Below are 19,155 nucleotides of genomic sequence, written 5' to 3' on the forward strand. Positions count from 1 at the left end.
AGAAGTCCTTTTTATGAGAAAAAAAGGAAGCTCAACTATTAGGATCTCATTTATCTGCCCAGATCAAAGACTGGGCTGTAGGACATATTTAACACACACACATACTCACACAGACACGCACGCAGAGACACACCCACCCATATATGTAAAAGCAAAACATTAATCTGAGCACATACTTTCCATGTTTCTCTTTCTCAGCTTCTCAGTTTGGACAGCTTTGCCAAACATCTTGGGTTTAAAAGCAGTTCAAAGCAGGCTACAAAGAAAAGAAAGCCACTTAAAATATCTCATCTTGACTCTCCTCACTCTGTACAAGGTTCAAATGTGACTTGGACACCAACACACCAGGCTAAGCTTTGTGTGAGGAAGTAAATGTCAGACTGAAATGGGAAACTGAAGGAGGTCATTCTCCTTTGTTGAGCTTCTCCTTCTTGTCAAACCACTGGGCTGCACGTTGTCGTTCTTGTTTGTCACTGATAGCCTATCACAAAGCCCCTTCTGTTAGGATGCCGTACCTGAGACTCCCACTAGCCAGCAGAGCATAAACACCAAGGTGGAGCCACCTTCCCCAAACCTCTTACACAATAGATGCTGCTGTCACAGCAGGACAATTGAGTGGATCTTATGGTGGTATATTTTTCCCCATCATATGCATGACAGAAAGTCTAATGGACCTTGTTCATTTCTTGAGTAGCTTTTAAGTCCCTATAAAATGGACTGTTATCAGTTTCATCAGTGTTCCCAAGATGTCTACCTGGATGTTAGGGAGCCCCGACAGTAGCTGTCTTTTCAGTCCTCCAATCAACAAGGAGAAGACAGTAATTAGCTGAAAAGTTAGAGAGGAAGCTTAATTTGTACCCCAGAAGGAACAGTAAATACCAATGGCATTTTGTGATAAATAAAATTCACAGCCTTTAAAAATGAAAGGACTAAATGGACTATATTATTTTGTACAAGGATTAATAAACATGTGCCTTAGCAAAGAAATTGGATCACTGCCCTTAATAATAAAAATGTTAAGAACACTTGGGTGATGGACACTGGAGAGGGTATGTGCTATGCTGAGTGCTGTGAAATGTGTGTAAGTCTGATGATTCACAGACCTGTACCCCTGGGGCAAATAATACATTATATGTTAATAAAAATAATTAAACACAAATGTTAAAAACTTGATATGATTTTATATACCACCTTGGGATGTATTATTCTCTAAGTACAGTGCTAATTACACCCTGGTATTATATTGGGAACAAATATAAGAAAATGGAGAAGAGTAGTAAAATGATATCGAGAGACACTATTTTTATTTTATTTTATTTTTTTTTAAAGATTTTATTTATTTATTTGACAGACAGAAATTACAAGTAGGCAGAGAGGCAGGCAGAGAGAGAGAGGAGGAAGCAGCCTCCCCATTGAGCAGAGAGCCTGATGCGGGACTCGATCCCAGGACCCTGAGATCATGACCCGAGCCGAAGGCAGAGGCTTTAACCCACTGAGTCACCCAGGCACCCCCAAAAGACACTATTTTTAAAATTACCACTTAGAATGTCTCTGTTATTTTCTAAGAATTAAATGTTGATGTAAATGGGAAAGATTTTTTGACATGCAGAAGGAAAAACTACATCTGATGCTGATATTGCCATCCATCTAATGGGGTTCCTCTAGAATTTAAACTACTTTTGTTTCTAGCAGTATGCTGGCTCCTTGGAATATTTTCTGAAATTCCTAACTGCTCCCCCCCCACCCCTAGATGGTAAATACTACCTGGGACTCCTTACTAAGTATAAGGACTTAGGCTTTCCTGTTCAGTTTGTTATTGAACTTAATTCCCAGTTCATATATGCAGTTGTGCAAGCTAATTTCAATGGCTCTGGGTAATTAATCTTGGTCAGCCTGTGGTGCCCTGTTGTCTTGAGGGGGACGTGCTTGAGTTGGATGGGGTCATGTTGTGCAAAGCATTGGAGTAGTATGCATTTGACCAAGGAATCCTTTGTCTTGAAGGTATCTTCTCTCATCCCTACATAGGTTGCTATTCACTTAGACATCCCTTGTTTCTCATGTCATGGCCCCTGTCAAACTGGGTGGCAATCCCTATCCACTTTCCACTATGCTTTGCCACGTGGTGCTTTAATGTTTCTGGTACTTTAGGCCGCATGAGAATAGAAATCTGAGGCTGTTTGTGACAAATCTTCTTAAATGTTCTGTGCGGCATTTCTTCCCTGGCTTCACAGGGATCTGGCCAGGGACAGAGTGCAGGTGATTCTCTCCACCACCCATGACCCACTGCCCTCATAATCCTCTCTCTCTCTTAAATTGAAGTCTAGTTCACCCACGATGTCATAGGGATTGATTCAACAAGTCTATGATATACTATGTTCATCACAAGTGTAGCTACCTTCTGTCACCACACAATGCTATACAACACCAAAAAACAATGCCATTGACTACCTTCCCTATGCACTCATAGCCTGTTATGTTTCATCCTCAGAGGGAATCTTTTTAAAGTCTTGGAGAAAGTCCTCCCTATTTTGCCTTGGAGGCATCTTACATTGTCTCAATGAATACTATTTTAGGAAATCAAAGTAGTAAGATTGATTCGTAACTATTTTTTCATTATGACCCAATCTCTCTTTGGGAATAGAAGAGAATTGAGAACAGACCATCTGCCTGGAGAGAGGAAAGGAACAGGGGGAACAAGCAAGTGGGGCCCAAAAGTCATTTATAGCTCAAAAATATTTTTCTGCCAGCAGTGCTACATTGTTGTTTTTTACTCAGAATAATGCCTACACATATAATGTATAATCCAGGAGTAAATCCAGGAATGCGAGAGAGCAAATTCGTATATCCCTATCAGAATTTATTCTCCTTGATGTCTGGGAGAACTTGACTCATTTTGTAATGTTGATGGACACATGGAAAATTCCTCTGTTGTATAACTGGAGATGTTTCTGAAACATCATTTCTTAAATTTGTGAATGGAAATTATGATTTGGTATCTGTGACTCTGGGCTGCATGATTGTGCATAAAAAACAATTCACAAATGTTGTATGACTTCAGGTAATGAGCCAAGGAATCAAGGAGGCACAAAATATAAGACTGTAAGTTGAGTTTTGACTAGAACAGTGATTCTCAGTGTGGTCTCTAGACCAACATTATGAGGAAATTACTAAAAATGCAAATACCCTAGATACACTGAATAAGAAACTCTGAGAATGGGGTCTCCATATCTGTGTCTCCATATCTCTTTGTCCCTTTGTATCTCTTTGGAATCCCGTTGCATTTTAGAGTTTTGAGAACCCCTGGATCAGGGGATGGTTAGCTTGAATCAAGTAGCCTTGATTACTTGGTTACTTGAATCAAGTAGGTAGCTTCATGCTTGAGTCTCAGTTTTCTCTTTTACAATTAAGAATTACTCCATACTTTATATAATGAGAAGAGCATCCTTTCCTCTTACTCTTATTAGAGCAAGGTACAAACGTATGCCCTCGCTAGTTTCTCTTGGTTTATTGCTTATAACATATGTCCTTGATCTTATCATTTGCCTAAGAAGAATGGGGCCATGTCTGTATGTTTATATATATTACACATTCCCCAAAAGTCAATATGCAAGATGGATAATGATACATTTTCTCTGGAAGGATAGCCTGGTGTCAGATCACCAGCCCCAACTCTTACTGGGTGACTTTCAAGAAGTTTTCAACTTCTCAGTTTCCTCATCTGTAAAATTAAGATCATGCTGTAATCCTCCCTACCCCAGAGAGGTAGAATGAGGTAATGTCATAGTGAGAATGCGACAAGACAGGTGAGGCGCTCACAGCAGGACCTGGCACTGGTTAGTGCCCCCTGAACGTTAGCAAGTTCTGGGTTGAGTGCAGGCTGGCTCTGTTGTGAGATCCAGAGTTGAAACAGATGCCACCTCTCCACTGAAGGAGCTTGTTATCCCGTAGGAAGAGTCAGACACGTAAACTTATAATCCCCACAGTTATTAGAGATCTGTAATAGCAGCCAGGGAAGACGAGAACATAATAATGGGACAAAGGGTCTTGAAAGGACAGTTCAAATAGAGTGAGCAGATCTATCACCATGACTGATGGGCAGTCAACAGGATGATCTTCATATAATTGTAATGAAATTGCCCATAACTAAGATCAGTTAACACTTAGTACTTATCAGGCCTTGTTCGTTATCTCAATTAGTCTTTTCAGTAACATATAAAGCAGGTATTTGTATTATCATCATTTTACAAACTAAGAAACTAGGACTTAATGAAGGAAGGGGATTTAATTACAAAGGTGGGGGTTCTGACTCAGAGATCTGTATTTCTCAGGATTTACTTATTATTAAACTTATTAACAATAAACATTAAATTGTTACGTATTAATCAATTATTTGTATATATTTATTATATAATTATTAAGTAATTTATTAATGATAAACCTATTAGAACTTATGTAAAATGTTTTCAACTCTCCCAACAATTTAATTTTTTATATTTCACAAGTTTTAAATAAGAGATAACTATCCTAAAGAAATGAAATGATTTGCCCTTAGGGCACGCCCCCCCTTCCTTCCATTATAATTTAAGGATTGCAATTTAAGACCCTGCTTTTTCTTCCCTCTCCCTTCCATTTCTGCTTCCCTGAATGAACCAAACTGCCATCTTCTTACTCAAAACAAAACAAAACAAAGCAAAAATCAGAAGATGATACAGAAAGAAACTGCCATTTCAAAGCACTTTATAAAGTGGGGGAATGCTTCAGAACTCGGACAGAGGGGCCCCTAAGATTGTGTGACAGTGCTGAGCTACCTGATCCAAGCAAGCCTGAGAACTCCCCTCCTCTGAGTGTCAGCATTCTTCATCCCCTTTCCTGCAGGACTTCAACTCAGTCATTTAAAACTTTTCCTTGCTAATTCCTCTGCAGTTTGAACAGCTTCTCATGCCGAGAGTCTCCAATACTTGAGAAATATTAAAGAATCACTTATTCATCACTGTATAACAAATAATCAATTTACTTGACCAATAATTTTAGCTAAGTAATTCCATTTGAACAGGAGATACACTTTTAAAAGATGAAGTTAAAAAAAAAATAAAGAGAAAAAAAATCATCTTGTCAGGGAGCAAAAGACAAACAAACAAAACCCCAAAAAACCAAAACCCTACAAACAAACAAAAAACAAACAAAAACTATTTGGCCTGTCTTGTAGACGAAATAAATCTTTCACCAGCCTTTCATAAAAGCCTTAAGTAAGGCAAAAGAATCAGTCAGGATTTATAGCTGTCAGTGAGGTACTGAAATTTATTAGCAAGTAGATGCCCCCTTCACAAGTGAACACTAAAGCTGATTGGCTTCCCTTTTGTGCCCCCACATGAGAAATAGGTAAGCACTTTGTATATTTTCCCTTGGTTTTGAGGTTGGTACAATACATAGGTCAGGAGAGTCAACAACATTGAAATTGTCAAAAGATTTTTTTCTGAGTCTTCTGGGAATGGTCAAACAGGATACAGTCTTTTATTCTCATTTCCCTTCGTGAAATGTAGTCTCTTCTTTTTGGTACACATGATAGTTGCTGTGCAGACAGACAGCTCCTAACAATGCTGCTCTGACATTTAAGCATTTCACCTTCTATGCAGTACAGCCTGTTCGTCCTTTTCAACTTGGCTACTCGGCCAAATGCAAAGGAACCACTGTGTGACTTTTTGCTTATCTTCTGTACCCAAGCCTACAAAGTTAGTGCTTGAGTGTGTCAGGTATCACCTAGGGACTTAAGAACGAGGCTTTTTACAGTTAACCCAATCCCATGACCTGTACTACACTGCCTTTGATTTGAAGGCAGTTGATTTAACTACCGAGCCTGCCCACTACATGAATCGGAATCAAGTTCACCTGAGATGTGGGCACACAATAATTCCTAGTTTTCTGCATAATGGCTTTGGGCATACTCCATTACACGCTGGAGTGCCTGCCAGTGGGAAACAGCAATGTTTTTCTTCTTGTCCATGCTGCTTCGTTCGCAGAGCTGCTTTTATATTTCTTAACTTTTTTATTTGGCAATAATTTCAGAACTTCAGAAAAGTTGTAAGAATAAGTAGAGTTCAAATAACGTCCTGATATTCATTCCCCAGATTCACTTACCCACTTTGGTTTACTGTTGGCTCAAATTCTTTCTCTCTCTCTGCACACACATACGTAATATATTTAGAATCACTTCATGGTAAACTATATATATCATGGTCCTTTACCCCTTAATACTTCTGTTGCTCTTTCTTTTTTTTTTTTTTTTAGATGTATTTGTTTATTTCCAAAGGGGGAGGGTCAGCGAGGGAAGGAGAAGGACAAGCAGCCTCTTGAGCTGAGTCCATAACCCTGAGATCATGATCCTGGCTGCAATCAAGGGTTGGATACTCAACCAACTGAACTGCCCAGGGGTCCTGGATATTTCTTTTCTTTTTTTTAATAAAGATTTTATTTATTTTTTTGACAGACAGAGACCACAAGTAGGCAGAGAGGCAGAGAGAGAGGGGGAAGCAGGTTCCTTGCTGAGCGGAGAGCCTGATGCGGGGCTCCACCCCAGGACCCTGAGATCATGACCCGAGCCGAAGGCAGAGGCTTAACCCACTGAGCCACCCAGGCGCCCCCTGGATATTTCTTAATAATAGGATATTTCCTTCTATAACTGTAGTTCAGTTAACAACTTCAGAAATTTAAGACTGAGAGAATACCTTTTGTCAGATCTATTATTTATTTTTTTTGTATTTTGTATTTTTTTTTATTAACATATAATGTATTATTTATCCAGGGGTACAGTCTATGAATCATCAGGCTTACACATTTCACAGCACTCACCATAGCACGTACCCTCCTCAGTGTCCATAACAGATCCATTATTTTTATAATTTCAATTTTCAGAGCTGCTTCAATACCTTTTTTGACTTTAGGTAAGGGGCCACTCTAGAGTATGGTATTATATTTAGTTGTCATGTCTTTGTAGTCGTTTTATTTATTTGTTAGTTGTTTTTATAAGATTTTATTATTTATTCATGAAAGACAGAGAGAAAGAGAGAGACAGAGAGAGACAGAGGCAGAGGGAGAAGCAGGCTCCCCAAGGAGCAGGGAGCCCAGTGCGGGACTAGATCTTAGGACCCTGGGATCATGACCTCAGCTGAAGATAGATGCTTAACCAGCTGAGCCACTCAGGTGCCCCATTTGTTGTCTTTTTAAATCCAGAACATTTCCACAATCTTTGTCTTTTACAACATTGACATTTTTAAAGACTACAATCTCCCATCATTTTTTTTTTAAAGAATGTTTGTTGCACTTGGCATTTATTTAATATCAACTTATGCTTAGATTTTCATTATATATTTTTGTTCAGAATACTACATGAGTGATATTATGGCATTCTCAGGAGAGCTTGTCTGAATGCAGACTATGTCCATATGCTCCTCTTGATAATGTTAATTTAGATCACCCAGTCAATGTATTATTTGATTTCTCCACTCTATAAGTACCATTTTCCCCTTGCAACTAATAAGCAATCTGTGGAGAGATACTTTCAGACTACGCAAATGGTGTGCTCTTCATCAAAACTTTTCCCCAGATACATTATCCATTGATGATTCTTGGATGATCCAGTTGTTAGTATGACGATTACAAATGCTGATTTTCCAACTCTTGTACTCCCTTCTCATTTGCCAGTTGGCATTTAACATTTTAATATAATCTAATATAATCTCCTTTCCCGTTTGTTTCTTTTTTTTAAAATTTATTTCTTATTGATATGAACTCATGAATTCCAGTTTTTTGGAATTCTTTATCATGTTAGTGTGTTCAAGTTATTCTTGATGTGACTACCTCAAGCTGTCTCCTAAGTCTTGTAACCTGGTTCATTATTTATTTTAAAGGATTTTATTTATTTCTTTATTATTTATATTTTACATTTATTTATATATAAAATATATAAAATATTTATATTCATTAATAATTAATTAATTAATTAAAATTTTATTTATTCACTTGACAGATATCACAGTAGGCAGAGAGGCAGGCAGAGAAAGAGAAAGGGAAGCAGGCTCCCTGCTGAGCAGAGAGCTCGATGTGGGACTCGATTCCAGGACCCTGAGATCATGACCTGAGCTGAAGGCAGAGGCCTAACCCACTGAGCCACCCAGGCACCCCTTGTTTATTTATTTTGAATACCTCCTCACTTCTGGTCTGACAAAATGTTCTGGGCTTATCTTGCATATTTCCTGTTCCATTTCTGGCCTCAGCCATTTCCAAGGAGTCCTGATTCCTTTTAGTGGGAAATAGTATTAGAGACCAGGATCTGGACACTAAGTATACTAAGTATAGAAGGAGAAGTAGGTTCTCCACTGAGCAGGGAACCTGATGTGGGCCTTGATCCCAGCCTAGGATCATCACCTGCGCCGAAGGCAGATGCTTAACAGACTGAGCCACCCAAGGTACCCCCCAAGATGGCTATTTTTAAAAGACTCATAAGATGGAAGATGTTGTGAGATTTCACTTACTGAGCTGTAATATCCTTAAATCATTTTAACTTGATTATTCTAAATGTACAAAAAAGACTTAAAGCTTAGATTTTAAAATACTGAAGTAGAAATAAATGTATAGATAGTTTAGATAGCTTTTTGATTATTTTGTTTAATACCTTATAAAGCAGGGTAAGAGAAAGAGTTTAGCAGTGACACCCCGGATTTGATTCATTATAATGGTACAGCCATCATTGGGAAGCTCAGTGGTATTGTAAAGTTATTGGTTTGGTTTGTAACAATGTCCATTTATGTCGGGCACCTTCAGAAACAATGACACACAGGATTCTGCCTGTGTGTAGGAGTGTAGGAGTGGCCTATCAGCAGGGCAGGACATCCCATAGTGTTGCAAACGCTCCAGGGTGAACAGGATTCTCTCAGGGTTACTTCACCAGCTCCTTGGTCTAATTTGACTTTCAAATACACGCTGCCTTTTTTCTGGCCAAAGCTCTTTAATTTGATTCTTAGAAAAGTTTGCTTTCAGTAGTAGATTTTCTTCTTTGGAGAGGCATTTCAGTAGCTTTCTAGGAGAACTTGGCTTATTTTCAATTTGACTGTGCATTAAAGTGAATGATAAAGGGCCTTTCTACCTCCAGTAATAAACCAGAGTTTTATATCTGCATTATGGCAATGCCTTGCCTTATGTTAACAGTGTTGATCATTTAAGTAAATTCATACGAATTCAGAGCACAACAAAATTATAAATGCCACTCTGGATTACTAAAACCAAATAGATATTGATTTTATTTTATTTTATTTTATTTTATTTTATTTAGATTTTAATATGAAGTGTTATTTTATAAATACTATAACATGGATAGAAGTACAAAGTGTAGGGAACAATTTGCTGTACAAACATAATGCAAAGTTGATGATTTAAAGTAAAATACTTCAAATATGAATACATTCACAGAACCACAATGGATATACACACCCATAATCTCTCAGGAAACACAATTATTTAGCCTTCTATCATGTGGACAATTTTCCTTCAAGAAATAGTCGAGTTCTCCAATGGGCTGTAAATCACTGGAAAAAAGACCAGGGCATATTATATGCTACACCAGGAAAGGAGTGTAGAAAATGAAGTGACATTAGCTTGGGCTTTGTACTATTGGGATTGAATTGGGGAACTTCTCACATGAGCCCAAAAATCAAGTATTATCTTACCTAAAAACTGTAAAGTTGTATTAAATATTAAAGAGAAACACATAACTGAGAAATAACTCAAAATTGTGTAAGTTTTAGAAGAAGCATGATTTAGCTATCAAAGATTTTGCATCTCAAAAACTTAGCAGATCCTCATTAATAGCTGACATATTTAAAAAAATATATTGACATTAGAAGTTTTAAGAATTCTTGCCTGCTGAGTGGTTTTTTTTTGAATATAAAACTGTTTATTGACCACTGTTTACCAGTATTTACAATAAAGTAAACAATATACAGTTGGATAACATTCTGACTACAAAGTTACTGTTTTTCCTGGTTTGTGCTGAACCAGTAACTCAAATACTGAAAAGACTGAGCCTATATGTCAGGAATGAACTGGGGTAAAGAAAAAACATGCAGGTGAAGAATTTGGATTATAGAAGCCTGTCCACCCATTTACTCCAGCAGATGCTAAACTGCCAACATCTCTAATTATCTGATTATGATTAGTTTCCATGAAGGAAGTTGTAGACAGTCCATGAATCATGACCTTTTAGTCAATACAGCACAGAGAATTTCAACTTCTTAAAAAGGAATGGTTCACTAGAAAGAACCTTTAAATGTCCATTTAACTAAAGTATTGCTTACCTAAGTAAAACACACAAGGACTTGTCTAGTTTTGTCATTTGGGTGGGGAGGTTGGTGGTGGTGATAAAATTTTCCTTTCAGGGATCTTGCAAATAAACTTGCGTTTATATGGCTGTAGAGAAGGATATGGATTCTGATATGGCTGCTTTTAAATTGTTTACGTTATATTTAAATTGTCCAATTAATTACAAAATTTGAAAGGTTAAGGCCTCAGGAAAAACTTCAGTTTAAGTGATTTATTTCTTAAAATGGTGAAAATGGTAGCATCCCGGAAACATGGGCTTATCCATGGTTATAAAATTCTGTTTTTGTTTTGGTGAATGTTAAAAACAAAAACCACTTATGTATGCATTTTAAGTATACACACAAAAAAACCCCTAAATAAACAAAAAACCCAGAATGGTCCTTAGGCATATAGGAGTTAAACACAAATTCTGACTGAGTAAAGACTATGAAGATTTCCCCAAACATTTAGAAAAGGTTCTCTAATGCAGGGGGATAATATATCATGGTCTCAAATATTCTTTTCTGATAAAGGAAGCAACTACAGAAAGCTTTTATTTGTTTAAAGTAACCAGTGCTATAGATGCAAAACCCCAACAACTCCCCCAATACTACTTCAAAACAAACATATCAAACTTGATTTTCATTAGAATGTTATTTCTTCACACTAATAAATCAAAAAACAAAGACTCAGATTTTATATATATATATATATATATACATATATATATATATATATATATATATATATATATATAGAAATACAAACAATTATTGAGCTTCATCTTCTGGACAAGAATGCCAAGTTAGTCTCTCTTCATAAAAAGCAATTACAATTTGAGGACACTTCATGTTTGCCTCTTTTGCCAGCACCAAGTCTGCCTCATCTGAATCTTTCCATTTCATGAGAAACATTAATTCTCCACTGCTGTCTGTGGCACCAATTATTCGTTCAGGGTCAAGACCTCTGGCAAAGCCTCTTGGTTTATCAGCAGCATCTCTCTTCTTTGATTTGCTATCATCAGATTCACTGTCAGATAAAGATTTTCTTTTTGTACCATCTTTTTCTTTACCAGCTTTTTGAGAGTTAAGAAACGCTTCAATTAACTCTGGACAATGTAGATTTTCTTCAGGTTCCCAAGTATTGTCAGCATCTGTAAAACCCTTCCACTTCAGGAAATACTCCACCTTCCCATTCACTACACGTCGGTCCAGTACTTTTTCCACCACAAATTCTTCAGCCTCTGCCTCTTCTACTTTTTTACTCTTTCCATTCTGTTTCTTTCCCATTTTTTGCAATGTAGTTTTATTGGAGGCCATTTTTTATTGCAGACTTGAAGAGCTATTATTCACCGCCTCCAAGCTGCTCCGGGTCCCCGATCTGCGGCGTCTCCGGCCCTGCGCGCCTCAAGCTCCAGCCACATCACTCCTGCTGAGTGTTTTTAATCACCACCCATTTAGCGTTTCAAAATAAAATTTTTGTCATAGGAATAGGGGTTTTTTTTTTGTTTGTTTAATAACAATTTAAGATTTATGTCAGTGCTGATCTGCTTCCCCTAGGCACATTATGACTGATTAGACATATTAGACAGCTATCATGAATTATGGCATTTTTCAAAGATGGCCACAAAAATATCACCCATTCAACTGTCCTTCTGTACTACTGCTATTCCACTATCAAGACGTGGTATTTACTTCTCTATCTCCTTAAATCTGGGCAGTTTCCATGGCTGTTTTGGCCATTACAGCATGGTAGAATGACGCAGTTCCAGGTCCCGGTGTAGTCTTAATTGTCTGCCAGTTTCTGCTTCCTGCCTCTTAGAAAACCATCCGCCATGTAAGAAGTGTAACACTGAGACAACATGGTGTGGAAACCTGTATCTCATGGAGCGGCCCTGAAGGATGAGAACTTATGAGGAGGGAGACAGACAAAGACAGAGATAGAGAGATTGAGGGGGGGGGCGGGGAGAAGAGAAGGAAATACAGAAAAAAGGAAGGAAGGAAAGGAGGGAGGGAGTAAGAAACAGTGCAAATTGCTGCAAGGTACTGAAAATGTGAATAAAGAAGGTATTCTGGAAGAGGATTCTCTGGCTTCAGTCCCCATAGCTGTAGATGAAGCCATGTGAAACAGACATGAATTATCCTGCCAAGCCTTTCCCAAATTTCTGAACTACAAAACTAAGTTTTCAGTTAACTTCTTAAGCAACAATAGATAACCAAAACATAAATGCCGAGTAAATTTAAATGTATTAGGGAGCCTCCACACTAAAGTTTGCTTTGCCTTTTTCCTATGTCATGGTGCAAGGCAATGTTCTGGCTACTGGTGATAAAAATGGAAAAGATAAATGTTATCTGGGCCTTGCTATCCAGTAAGAGATACACAAAAACAATTACCTACAATAAATGTGACAAATGCAATAATACAGTAATAAGAGAAGATAGAAGGAATAATTAATTCATCTTTCATCAGAAGTTAGGCATCACGGGGCGCCTGGGTGGCTCAGTGGGTTAAGCCTCTGCCTTCAGCTCAGGTCATGATCTCAGGGTCCTGGGATCGAGTCCCACATCGGGCTCTCTGCTCAGCAGGGAGCCTGCTTCCTCCTCTCTCTCTGTCTGCCTCTCTGCCTACTTGTGATCTCTGTCTGTCAAATAAATAAATAAAATCTTAAAAAAAAAAAAAAGAAGTTAGGCATCACAATGGCAGGAATCTTCATCTCCTTGGCTCAGACCAAATACACAGGTGTCTGATGCATGATAGATGCCCAAAAAATATTTATTGAGTAAACAAATGGTTAAACTCATGAAGGAGGTGATGGGAATGTGAATGGTAAAGTTTGGAAATGGCTCCTGAAAAAATTGAGAAAAGCCATATCTTGAAGAATGCCTAGAATTTTGTTAGGAGGGGTAGCAGAAGACAGGAGGTAGGATATGAGAGGTGACTAGAACAGTCTGCCATATACCCTTGTGTGCCACTTTGTGGCTGGCAACTTAGGCAGTGGGAGCAGTGAGAGCAGTCTGGCATTAGTCGGGCCCTAATCTGAAAAATCTTGGCATTCTACCCAAAATTAATCTTAAGGAATACTGGGGGTTTCAGTGGGATTAATTCCCAGACTGAGGTACTCCTCCAACACATCCAGAATCCCATATAACTCTCAGACCCAAGAGTTCTAGACCCAGAACTGGTTCTTTGAAGAAACTGGTCACATTTCACTGAAGTCCTTGGACTTGTTTTATGATCAGCACAGTTTCTAGGTTGGGAATAAGTGGAAACTTCACCTTGCTTATCAATTTCCTTTGAGATATAAGGTAATGTAATACTTACATTTCATTTTATATTTGAGGAGGCCAGAAAGTTTTAATGACTAGAAAGTCTTAGTTTGCATTAATTGGCTATAATTTATAGAAATTGGAACTCTCCTATCTGTCCTCATGCATTAATTCTTTACTTATTCATACTTGCTGTGCAATATCTAAACAAATGGTGAAGTATTATCAATTCTTTAGGTAAAGGCCTCAATCCCTGTAATAATAACAATAATAATAGTAATAATAATAATAAGTGAAGTAGGAAATTAAATTACTTAAGCCATTAAAGACATCTTCCACCTTTTTTTTTTTTTTTTTAAGAGCGAGATTGAGAAAGTGAGCAGGGGTTGGGGGTGAGGGGCAGAAGGAAAGGGAGACAGAGAATGCCAAGCAGGTTCCATACCCAGTGCAGAGCCCCACACAAGGCTCAATTTCTGACCCTGAGATCACGATCTGAGCTGAAATCAAGAGTCGGGCACTTAACTGACTGAGTCACCCAGGTGTCCCAAAGATCTCTTGATCTTTTACTGGATCTTTTTTTTTTTTTTTTTAAAGATTTTATTTATTTATTTGTCAGAGAGAGAGAGAGGGAGAGAGAGCAAGCACAGGCAGACAGAATGGCAGGCAGAGGCAGAGGGAGAAGCAGGCTCCCTGATGAGCAAGGAGCCCGGTGTGGGACTCGATCCCAGGACGCTGGGATCATGACCTGAGCCGAAGGCAGTCGCTTAACCAACTGAGCCACCCAGGCGTCCCGATCTTTTACTGGATCTTAGACAAGCTTATCCTTTGTTAGGTTCTTGAGAACATAGTATGCCATATTTAAGTGTTTTGGAAGAGCACTGTACCATGTACTGAGGAAATAGGGAAAAGAAGATGGAAAACATCAATTCTGTTTACAGAAAATTTAAAGGAAAATCGTAGACTCGGTGTAAGCCCAAATAAATACCTGTAGTCACAAGTGAAATAAATAAATACATATTAAATGACCTGCAAATGTACCTGCCAAGATAGTGTTAACTTTCAGCTATTTCTGCGCCACTCATAGGATTGTCTTAGGAGGGAAGCGTGTTTTTTAAGATAGTCATGGCACTCCACCCGGAAATAGTGACAGGATTGTCTACTTCAGCCACTTTATAGGAAGTGGTTAAGGACAAAAAGGGATATACTAGTCCAGAAGTGACAATATTTCCAAATAAATCTTAGGCACAATGTTGGTGAATTAATACCAAATGTTGAAAGAAAGTTAATACAATTTAAGTAAGATATTTATTGTAAATTTTTGTTTCAACCTTCACTGTTGAAAGATATGATCTTCCTATTTTTAAAACATTTCTGACAAGCTCTCTTTGCTATGAATTGTGTCCTTCTGACAATAGTAGTCATATTCTCTCCTCTGCCTTGCTTAAAAGTACTTATGACCTAGTCATATTCTCTCCTCTGCCTTGCTTAAAAGTACTTATGACCTAGGTACCATCGAATTTTAGTTTTCTTTTTATGGGCCAAGATTTAATAAAAATTGATGGTACTTAACCCCTAATATTGAAATACTCTGAGGTATCATTGCTAAAATGTCCTCAAGCAAGACTAGGAAAGCAATATACACACGATGTCATATCATAATAGATAATCACTAACATTAAATTTTATATCACTCTTATGAGTGGCTATTATAGTCAGCAGGTGACTTTGTTGAATTCTTAAGCAGGTCTAGACTGTAGAACCAACTGTCTTATGACTCTGATGGCTGTTTAGGGTGGTTACTCATTCATTGATTTCTGGTATGAGTCCCACTACTGTTAGGCAACAGGTGTTGGTTCTCTAATCTCTGCACAAGAGTAAACTTTCTTAGTTGGTTTTATCACAGCCAGTGGGTTCCTTGCCTGGATAAAACTTTATAATAGTCTTGATACTAATTGGAAAGCATTAGGGCATTTCTGAACATATATTTCCAATAAGAATAGCTGACATTTCTTGGGTATATACTGTATGTCATTGTTCTAGGCATTTATAAATGGCATTTGGTTTAATCTTTATAGCAACCTATAAACATTATTATTATCTCTGCTTTATAGAAGAGAAACTGAGGCACAGTTGCACAACTATTAACTAGATAAGCAGAATTTCAAAGTCAGGTTTGGCTCCAGAGTACTTATTGTTTTTTGTTTTTTTTTTAAAGATTTTATTTATTTATTTGACAGAGAGAGAGATCACAAGTAGGCAGAGAGATGGGGGAATCAGGCTCCCAGCCAAGCAGAGAGCTCGATGTGGGGCTCGATCCCAGGACCCTGAGACCATGACCTGAGCCAAAGGCAGAGGCTTAACTCATTGAGCCACCCAGGTGCCCCAGAGTACTTATTGTTTTAACCACTATGTTGACATCAACCAGTGGAAAAACATCAGTGTGGTGTTTTTATGATATTAGAACAACATATGATATGAACTTCTTGTTGGGTATTGGATCTTAGTGATACAATTAATGGAGGTTGAATGGATAGGGCAAAAATGAGAATTCTTTGTTGTGATTTGAATCTTATAATTATAAACAAGCTAATCTTGATAGACCCTGAAAACACATGTTGGGATCACCTATTCTAAGCATGTGACTATAAAATACAGAAATTCTATCACATTTACAAAAATTGTTTCAAATAATGAAACTCCACAAAAACTCACCAAGAATAGGTAATTACCAATGAATCAGAATTTTGTTTTTTAAGTTAACAATATTAGTATGAAGAAGTTGGATGGACTTGGAAAAAAGAACATGCTCCAAAAAATAAAAAGAGCAGTACAATTCAAATATCTGAATGAGATTATCTGGTAATGGGCAATTTCAAATGAAATTATCTTGACATAATGGTTAACTGTAAAGAAATTTAGGAAGCTGGTTATAAAATTAAAAGCATTGTAAACATGAATTAAATATTTTCTAACGCCAGATACATAAGTATAAATCCATATATGATCTGATTTATTATAAAAGCTTACAGCATGACGCCAATAAAACCGTTCTATATCAAAAGGGACAAACCCTAGTACTTTCCCCATATGGCATGTGTTACAGGCAGTTTCATGCACCTGTTGTGGGTGTGTTTCCAGCACTAAAAAAATTAGTGTATTGGAAAGTCATTATAGATACAAATTATCCAGAATTAAAAGATTTTTGAATACATACGTCTGGCATAAATCAAGACAACATAAGCCAAAACAAGAATGCTAAACAGAAGGCAAAAAAGGTTACAACTTTTGAAAGAATCAGAAGAACAGTTCTATTAGCATCATATAGAAATTTATGATTTTATGTATGCAAATCTCAGACATTAATAGATAGTGAGAAGTTTTGATAATACCCAATAGTTCCATTTACCTTCATGGGAAATACAAATGCATGGATTTAGGTGAAAATTTGTAACAATAAACCTTGCAATACATGAAGATAAGTAACATCTTTTTATATGTAAAAAAATAATATATCAAAACTTCATTAAACTAGGTACATTATTATGTAAATTAAAAATAGAAACCTATGGAGAAATAGTAAAATGCTAAGAAAATGTTTAAGACTTGCCAACAATGAGCAGTACTACTTCGCATTACTGTGAAGTAATGTGGGTAGTAATCCTACTACCCTTTCTGACATGACCCCGACAAGAAATTCAACTTTTCAAATGTTCCTTTTAGCCATTAGAAGGTGAAATAAAATGGCTTACTTCTCAATTGGAGTTGTTAAAAAGAATTTGTCACCATTCTTCTAAAATGTTATAATGAATATTCCTGTTTTTAACAGTATTTGAATATTGATTAGTTTTATAAATATAAGTAATAAAAATTTATGTTATTCCTTTAAGTTCAGATCTTAATAATCTCCTTGAAATTGGAAAGGACAGATCCAATACAGGCTTTTCAGCCGTGGAAGAATTATTTGAAATGTTAACCCTCCTCCCCGAAAGAAAACGATTGTCATTGTTTTTTCTCCCCATCTCTTGCTCTTTGGGGACCGTTTCTCTTTTAATTTATTGCTCTGTGTTCTAAAAAGTGGAGAGAGATTACAAACCACATTTAAAAAGTGTATTAAATATAACTTATGGTAAATTAGTAATACCTCTTGAAAAACCCTGCTATGATCTCTCCCATGGTGCTTCCTTTGGGGGAAGATAACTCAATTGTGTTGATTTAAAGGTTCTGTCTAGTTCTTTTAAACATTCCTTTGATGTTGTATTGCTCTGCTTGTAATAGACTGTTATTGCCCTATATTGAGTTTGCAGAGTGAAGGTAAATCTTTTGTGATGTGATTGTGCCACCACAAACTCAATATTGTTCATGGGGCCTTTATAACTCTCAGCTATATGGTAGCAGAGCAGCACACATTTTCATTTTTACCTTTTTAGACTTGTATTCTTTGTTCTGAGTCTGAAACCGCGTGTGCTCACATGCACTCTATAGTGCTTGCTCTGTGAAATGGTAACTCATAAGCAAAGAGAACATTGTCAGGTGGGTTTTCTTCTTTTTCCGAAATTGTCAATTTCATTGTTGATCTTTTTTCATTATGTTCCATTAGGTACTCTACTGTGTTATTGAAAAAGCACCACTATGGGGAAAAGCTCAGTTTAAATAGCTCTCCAAGTTTCTAGTTTGAAATGTTTTCTAAGGGTACATAACGACCCTAGTAAAGGAGATTCTCCTGAGGAACCCTACCCTACCTGGGAATAGATGAATGTGACGGCTCCTGGTGGCAGATCGCACCCATAAGATGTATGTGATCAGAAGTATTAATCTAGATCATTCAATATTAACATTGGCCTGTTTGAAAGTACAAACTTTCTTTAGGTAATTATTATTTGCTTATTTTGTAAATTTCTTGCAAAACTTAGACCCAAAATTTTTCACTGGTTCAGTGTTCAACTCAGTTTAAGATTGCCTGTAAAACAAGATAGCACTGAGGCTACTTCTTAGGCATTCGTTTTACTTCTTGACTTGTGCCCTGTTATCATTATCCTTTTTCCTGTTGTGTTAAAGGATATGACCACACAGTTTTTGAGAAGTAATTAGTGGATAAGCAATTTTGAGAAAATGAAAAAAAAAATAGCCACAAATATAAGGGGATATTTTGTCCATTACAGTACACTGAATATTGAATAACCATACAAATTGGGTATATTATTTGTTAAGATAGCTAATAATTATTACTCCAGAAAAGTCAACACTTCCTCAACTACAGATATTTTTCATTGTCATTTCCTTGTTAGTAAAAAGAAACAAAAACAGTAGTCTTCAATCTCCGAGATGGATAAAGATTCCTTGCCCTGGTAATTGTCTACAGCCTTGGCATTTCTGATGGTCTTCTTTCTGTGTCCCCCTTCTTGTCCCTTCTTTTCACTCTAGGCCTTTTGCAAGTGAAAGTCTTAAGAGCTCTATAGTTCTTTATGTAGAGACTTAAGGACATACATTTCATAGGAAGAAAATTTCTGAGGTAATGCTTAGCAGGCATAATTCTAAAAGA

The 19,155-nt window shown here is 37.1% G+C and overlaps 1 pseudogene; it reads right to left on the minus strand.

Moving 5' to 3' along the window:
- Positions 1-11,119: 11,119 nt before the first annotated feature.
- Positions 11,120-11,721, minus strand: LOC111157224 (annotated as a pseudogene).
- Positions 11,722-19,155: the final 7,434 nt, after the last annotated feature.

This window comes from Enhydra lutris, unplaced genomic scaffold (genome assembly GCF_002288905.1).
Source record: "Enhydra lutris kenyoni isolate GAN:26980312 unplaced genomic scaffold, ASM228890v2 scaffoldscaffold3, whole genome shotgun sequence".
In the NCBI taxonomy this organism is placed as follows: domain Eukaryota; kingdom Metazoa; phylum Chordata; class Mammalia; order Carnivora; family Mustelidae; genus Enhydra; species Enhydra lutris.